Source organism: Schistocerca americana, chromosome 3 (genome assembly GCF_021461395.2).
Source record: "Schistocerca americana isolate TAMUIC-IGC-003095 chromosome 3, iqSchAmer2.1, whole genome shotgun sequence".
Taxonomy (NCBI): Eukaryota; Metazoa; Arthropoda; class Insecta; order Orthoptera; family Acrididae; genus Schistocerca; species Schistocerca americana.
The window spans coordinates 556,516,243-556,524,604 of record NC_060121.1 but is presented as its reverse complement, the minus strand read 5'-3'; positions in this window follow the sequence as shown (position 1 = coordinate 556,524,604).

Genomic DNA, 8,362 nt, shown 5'->3' with positions numbered 1-8,362 from the left:
AGCAGATTAACTGCTGTGTCTCGGTGCAGGTATGACATGCCACCACTGGATGGTGTTAGCACAAAATAGCTGTGTTTTGCAAGTGAATGACTCATACCCCTGTTTTTAGATGAGCAATTTATATTTTAAGCAGATTTTTGTGTGCTTCTGAACACTCAAGGTCAGTCACTTCCCTTGTGAGAACTGAGTATTAGACCACTCAAACATTATCATAAATATGCTGATGGTTTTGAAAATGGATGAATTAATTAGGCTTTGTATCACGTAATTAAATCTTTTATTATATTATGTGTCATTTTCCATGGAACTAGTCATCTGTAGTTGGTTATATTTGGGAGGTCTATGTGAAGGTACAAATCCTGGGTATGAACTAATAAACGAGCAGGTTGCCTTCACCCATATGAACTAATAAACGAACAGGTTGCCTTCACCCATGGTGGCAGGTTTATAAGTAATGGTATTTGTGATTTTGTTGTGAATTTTTGTTGAGGATTTTGGCAGAATTCTGATTATGATTTCTGAAGATCTCTAATTGTGATGCCTAGCTACTGCACAATGTTTAGAAGAGGACCCAGTAAGCATGCTCTCTGACTTAAAGGTAGCAGAATGTTCCACCATGCATGTAATGTAGATAGTTTTAAAAAATCTAGAAATAATTTAAAATAGACTGCACAGTCAATAAAAAACTAGAATTTTTCACATATGTATGTCTGTATTGATTCTCCACTTTTGTAGTAAAATAACTTTCTCTCTCTCTCTCTCTCTCTCTCTCTCTCTCTCTCTCTCACACACACACACACACACACACACACACAGTTTTAAAAATATTTGAAGGACTTTCGCCCTAAGATTGTCAAAATCATCAATTTTCAGAGTGTACATTGTCAGATTGATAGTTACAGCATCTAAATGATAACAAAGAAAGAAACTGTACCAATTTCATGCTGATTGGGGGGGGGGGGGGGGGGGGGACCAGTAACCCCACATAATACATCCTTTTAAATAACTGAATTGCCATACATAAAACAGCTCCATTTTAAGAGAAGTTAGCTCTTCACACATCTGAATATTTAGGGCATAATATGTTTTGAACTTTGTGTTGTACAATGATGTAATTATGCTAGTACATTCAGTGGTGTATGTAGATGCTGTGCACAAAATGTGTTCCTAATAGAGTTTGTAGTAAAGTAGCAGCAAATGAAAATGTCATGCCTGATGCTGAAGTTTTACTGTGTGAGCAGTGAAAATGTAGTAAGTGGTGGACTTTTCTCCTTTCATTACCTTGTGGGTGACGTCAGTGGGAAAAAGTTTCAAAAAGTTTTAAAATTATGCATAAAGTTTCATGAAAGTCATGAAGTGTTCTATTTTAAAATACTGGCTGAATATAGTCTGGGTCCATGTTTCTCAATATTTTTCCCTTTGGACATTTCAGACTGCCACAACACCACTGAACATGATTTTTTCACTAGATGCAAAAAAGCGAAGTACATGAAGTACAAATAATACATTTGTGGTGACCATTGACCACCAGTAACTGCTGCCTGCCAAGTGCAGAGTAAATTGCCTTTGGACTTTGTGTTCTTTTGGACTTTACTCTGCTGTGGACATTTGAGTTGTTATTGTCTGCAATGTTTTTCCTGTGTCTGGTGTAATTATACGAGCCGTAATAAAAGTGCCCAATCATAATCAGTTGGAGTTTGCTGTGCACGGTCAGCCGCTGTAGCTAAAAAACCCACTTTGGTGACCCGGAGTTGCAAAAATATGCATTAACTTGCTGTGTATCACCGCTTTCACACGAATAGACAATGTTGCAACCTCAATTTTCTCTGGCAGTGCAGGGTGCTGTGACTGCAGAAGGGACCTTTGACTGAGATGCACAATGCTTTACCCCATGTGCTACTAACACACTGGGAATGTTCGTGCTCCCAGTGTTTGCTTCAACAGGCCAGATGATCCTAACCTCCACTGGCACACCACATGGGGAGCTGTAACATCAATGTGGATGCCTTCTATGGCATTCTATGCTTGAAAGGATGCTTCTCCAGCACAAGATTTGAGATTCCCTTCACCTCATTTTCTACTGCACTCCAACAGAGACCACACACCTGTCTGGTTTTGGGGTCCACACACATGGCTACCCTCTCCTCAGAGCAGTCCATGGTTTAATGTGTTCCCCTCAGTGCCAGTCGAAGGGACACTCGCATCATTCGCACTGAGCCACATATACACCTATCCATTCTGCCGCTCTGCTCACACCTCTGGCGATGCACCTGACGTGGTTCTGCCCTGTGACTCGGCACTCAGTCACAATTTTGTGCCTCTGCTCAAAATTTCGACTGCATAGGCTGTCGATCCTTCTGTGCCTGCTGCGTCATGCTTGTTGTGTAGCCATACAGATTTCCTTTCTACAGGGACTGGACACCACATCTTGCCTGCACAGCTACCTGATGGTCAACACACCACATTGCCCATCACCAAGGCACAGTTTGTGCCAGTGAATCCCTGCATGGTTCGTGCCTTTTCTACATCCCCACAAGCATTGGCCTCAGGTCATTTTCCAAAGCTGCCACTGTTACAACCGGACAACCCAGTGACGTGGTTTACCTTGGTGGACAACATGTTGGACATACACGGCATTGTGGACACCACCACTCGTTTTGTGTGTTTAGTGAACCACCTGCATGACCACCCACATCTTATCAGTGACATGTTGCCGAACCCACCCAAGAGTAACAAATATGCCTCTGTGTGTGCACCACTCATCAAATGCCTTTCTTGTCCACCAGCTGATACTATTCACAACATTATTTGTGACGAGACTTAAGGTGACACAAACACCTCCCAGCTGTGGTGACACTTGTGTGCACAGTTCACTACTAAAATCTTACCAAATTAGTGCTCTGGATATTGTAGTTGGTGAAGCTGCTGCAAGAACTACAATTACATTTGCTTCCCCACACTGAAGCAACACTCGAGGATAAACTACAGTTGGCAGACCAGGAGGCATACACCATTATTTGGCACCGCCACCTTCCTTCGCGTAGCACAGCACTTAATACTGCGAAGGTTGGTAATACTGTGACTATACTTCCACCACAGGGGCAGAGGCTGTGCATGTGTGTATCGCAGACAGCACATGGAGCAGCAGCCACCTAGTGGCCAAGACGGGGAATTGCCAGTGGTTCAGCGCCAGCCTCTCCCCACCCCAACCAGGCTAGCACCTGCCCTCCGAGCCTTCCCCTTGCCTGGTGCTTCAGCCGGTGGGACGAGTACAGCTGACTTCTGCATATGCTGGTTCCACTCCACTTATGGGGATGCCACTTGCAACTGCCGCCTGCCCTGTGCATTCCCAAATGCCGCACGCAGGCCAAAATAGGCGCCATGGTTCGTGGGTATATGGAAGGGTGACCACAGATGTTATATTCTGTCAGATCCTGCACCTCACGAGATCATCTGTACCCCTCGGATTTAGGTTTCCGCTGGTATTTTCTCATTGTGACTGGAGCAGACATTAGCATCACACCTCTCTCATTTACTGTAATGGACACAACACCAACCAAACTGTTTCTTTGAGCAGCAAATAAACTGCCACATCATGTCAATGGTTTTGCTGAGTCACCTACTGAACTCATACCTGGCAACCGTTTCACTTGGTCCTTCTATGTGGCTAATGTAGATGACCCAGTATTAGGCATTGACTTCCTTTTTCACTTCAGTCTGTCTCCAGATTCCAGTTTGCCGCATTATTGCATCACGCCTCATCTACTCATATTGACATTATAAAAAAATATATAAAAACAATTGAAAATTTGGTACTAACCATACGGGAACTGTCTGAATCGTCAGGGCAACAAGATCTCATTAATGCTAGCCATAAAATTCGTAGGTATGCACAACCAAATGTACAAAGTGTAAACAGTACGACTGTAACTAGAAATATGAACGAACTGATCACTCTAAAAGACACAAGTGAATTAAACGCAAGAAAAGAAAATGTTAATAGTGCATCTATGGATAAAAATATGAACAAACTATCCACACAAAAATATACAAGTGGATTAAACGGAGAAAAACACAAGGTAAATATTCGTAAGGAAAAAAAAGTAAACAACCACGTTATGCATAAGCAAGGATACAAGCAACAGACATATATTTTTGCAGATAGTCTTGGGAGAGGAGTTATGGAAATTATGAGAAGAAATCACCCAGACCTTAATGTAACAGGCATCATCAAACCAGGCGCGCCATTACGCGAAATTCTGAAAAACAGTGACAACATATTAACGACGGGTAACAGCTGCATCATAATAGGAGGCGCAAATGATGTTTACTGTAATGAAACTTGGCGTGCAACAAGAATCCTAAAGGAAACAATCAAAAGGATGCCTCGAGTGTATTTCTACATTGTTAGTATCCCCAGGAGGCACGATCTGATGGAAAACTCGTGCGTAAACATCGAGATTGTTACAGCAAACAGGCTATTTGAGAAAATATGTAGAGGTTTCCAGAATACGACTTTCGTAGAGATAAACAGTGTTCAAAGAGAGCACTTCACAAGACATGGTCTCCACATGAACGTAAAAGGGAAATAGATTATTAGTGCCGAAATACTTAAATTTATTAATGAGTCATCTGTAATGGAAGTGTCTCCAATCCCAATTCCGCCAAAACAAGAGTTGTCTGTAACAGTGGAACCATCATTATCTGCAGTAGAGCTGCAACAAACACCAGTAGCAGCAGCAAAGGCTCAGATATTCTCAGCAGCAATGTCAGATAAACCAATAGCAGCAGAATCACCACAATCATCAGCAGAGCTGTCGTCATCAGCAACAGCATCCAGAACAGCGGACCCCATAATACTACCTCAAGGCAATGAAAATGCATGTGAGGAAAACATACAAAGGTCATTAGCCACAGCAGCTAACAAAGAAGGGCAGTCACCAAGTCGGGGAGCACAGGAGCCACCAGCAACAGCAACCACACAGAAGAGGTGCCTGAGGCCTGGGAGATCAACAGCAGAAGCAGCTTCCAATCAAAACAGATGCCTGAGAACTAGGAGACCTGCTAAACTAAGTGAGGATTTTTTATGGTACTGAGTAAGCAGAAAGAGAACATGGAAAAAGATGTAAGTAAAACTGTCCATCTTAAATACCAGTGTGACAATAGTGAGAGGAATATAAACACTGGACAAAGATACAATCCAGGTTTAATGAATTAAACTGAAAAAAATCACTGCATAGTCCCAGAAGCAAAGGGAGCAAGTGAAGTGCTTGGTATATTACAGGAAGGGGAACTATTACATTTACAGCCAACTGTTAGAATACTTCACCAAAATGTTCAATACATAAACAATAAAACAGAGGAACTAGAGGTAATATTACAGGAGTATAGGCCAAACATTCTAGTAGTTACAGAACATGGACTAAAAGAAAATCACATAGGAATGTACAACTTGAAGAATTATGTGAAAGTAGCCAGTTTTAGCAGAACTTCCTATAAAGGTGGTGGGGTTGCCATTTTTTCTAACTATAAATCAACTAAAGCCATAAATATAACAAAATATGCTATAGAATTGAGCTTTGAAGCTACAGTACTGGAAACTAAAATTGGTGGGAATTTATGTTGTGTATTAGGTTTGTATCAATCACCAAATGGTATAATTAAAACCTTCTTTGAACAGCTGGAAGATATAATCCAACACCTCTCAAAAACATATGCTTATTTGATCATTATAGGAGATCTGAACATAGACACGAGTAAAAATACAGACAATACTAAGACCCTACTGGACTTATTGTGCATATACAATCTAAAAATAAAAATAGATAAACCAACCAGAGTAACAAATCATAGTGAAACTATTATTGATCATGTAATAACAAATATTCCTACATGCTATTGTGACACACAGGTAATAAACTCCACATTAGCAGACCATTTTGCAATCATGATAGACATAAATATAAAGACTAGAAGATATGGGAGATGAGAAGACAGAACTACCCACATAACATAAATCTGCTAAAAAAGATGTTAGAGGCAGAAAACTGGGAAACAATATATGCAGCTAAAGATGCAAACACCAAATGGAACCAGTTTTATTCTTTATTCAATTATTATTATTATGTTACATGTCCTGTTAGTAAAAGGCTTGTCAAACAGCAACAAAAAAAGAAAAGCTGGGTGACTGGAGAAGTAATCCATGCCAGAAATAATCTGAGAGTGTATTATGACCTCTCCAAACAAAAAAATAATGAGGCCTACAACACACTGTATAAAATAAAAAAGAACGAGTACTGTAGTTTTATCAGAGAAACTAAAGCATCATTCATTAGGATGTCTATAGATAAGGGAAAGAACTACTCAAAAGGTTTATGGTCGTTCATTAATGGAGAGAGAGGAAAAGTACAAATCGGGCAGAGGACATCTGCCCACTGATGAGTGGGAAAAGCAACGCAAACCCTCTAGAAGTAGCCAATACTTTTAACAGATATTATATTACTGTAGCAGACGAATTAATAAGTCAAAATAAAACAAATGCAGTAAGTAAATTGTTAAACCCCCCACATACAAATCATACTATGGTTTTCATACCTACAACAGATGCAGAAGTGTCAAACCTAATAAAACAACTTAAAATTAAACATTCTTCTGGCTTGGATTGTGTCACATCACATCTCATAAAGGAATGAGAATGTATATTAAAACCATTGACACACATTCTGAATGCTGCGATAGAAGAAGGTAAATTTCCAGATTCACTGAAAGTAAGTAAAGTGAAGCCAATATTTAAGAAAGGGAACAGGGATGAATTAGGAAATTACAGGCCAATGTCATTGATCTCAACATCTGCTAAAATCTATGAAATGATAATAAAGAATAGAATTGTAAGTTTTATAACAAAGTACTGTATACTGCATTCATCACAACATGGTTTCAGAGAAGGGAAGTCAACAAAAACAGTATCAACAGATATAATTGAGCACATTCTTAATTTACTTGACAGGCAACAAAAGACTTGTGGGATTTTTATGGACCTATCTAAGGCATTTGATTGTGTGAACCACTCAAAATTAATGATGAAATTATATCAGTATGGAATTAGAGGAAAATGCTATGACATACTTAAATCATACATTACAAATAGGAAACAATGCACAGAAATCAGACATACTAGTGGGGGAAATATAACAAACTACATATCAGAATTACAAACAGTTAAACACGGTGTGCCGCAAGGGTCTGTGCTAGGGCCAATACTATTTATACTCTACGTAAATGACTTCCCTAGCTATATAAATCAGAAACTTATAATGTATGCTGATGACACAACAATCATTTGCACACCTGACACAAAGGAGGAGCTTGAGAAGGAAGCACTCCTGACTATTGAAAATGCAAATAAATATTTAACACAAAACAACCTGTTTATGAATCAGTCTAAAACAATGAATGTAGTATTTCAGACCAAGCATAGTGAAAATTATAATATAAATGTTAATATAAATGGAAAGACTATTAAAGAAGTAACCAGCACAAATATTCTAGGAACTATAATAGACAAACATTTGGCATGGGGGGAGCACATAGATGCACTGTGTAAAAAGATAAACAAACAGGTCTTCATCATGCATAAAACAGCTAAGACTGTGGATGATAAAGTCCTCAGATCAATGTATTATGGACTTGTCTTCCCACACTTGTCTTATTCAGTTCATATATGGGGAAATGCACAAGCTGGCTACCTAAAAAGAATATTCACAATTCAGAAAAGGGCAGTGAGATGCATTGCAAAAATACCACCAAGACAGACCTGTAGGCAAGCTTTTGTACACTATAATATTATGACAGTATATTCACTGTATATATACCAAAGCATAATGGTGGTAAGGTCAAGTGATAAACACCTCCTAAATAAAGATGTACACAAACACGGTACAAGAGGAAATGAAAATTACTACATGATAAACAGAAATCTAAAACTGTCTATGACTGCCCCAGAAGAAGCAGGCAAAAGGTTTTTTAATAAACTCCCCAAAATCATTAAAAAAGAAACAGATCTAAATTGTTTTAAAAATCATTTGAAACTATATCTCACAGAGAAATGTATATACAGTTTGAGTGAATACTAAGATGGTGTTTAAATATATCATTACTGAAATGTACCTGTAAAAATTATCATTTCTGTAATTTTTTTGATCTGTGTGTACATATAATGTGAAACATGTAAAACCTTTGTATGATTATGGACTATTTCTGTTTAATCATTTGTTTCATTTATATATATATTGAAATCAAGTTTGATGTTAATAGGCTATTGTATGACACACCCAATACTCTCAGCTGGATTTTCAGCTGGAGT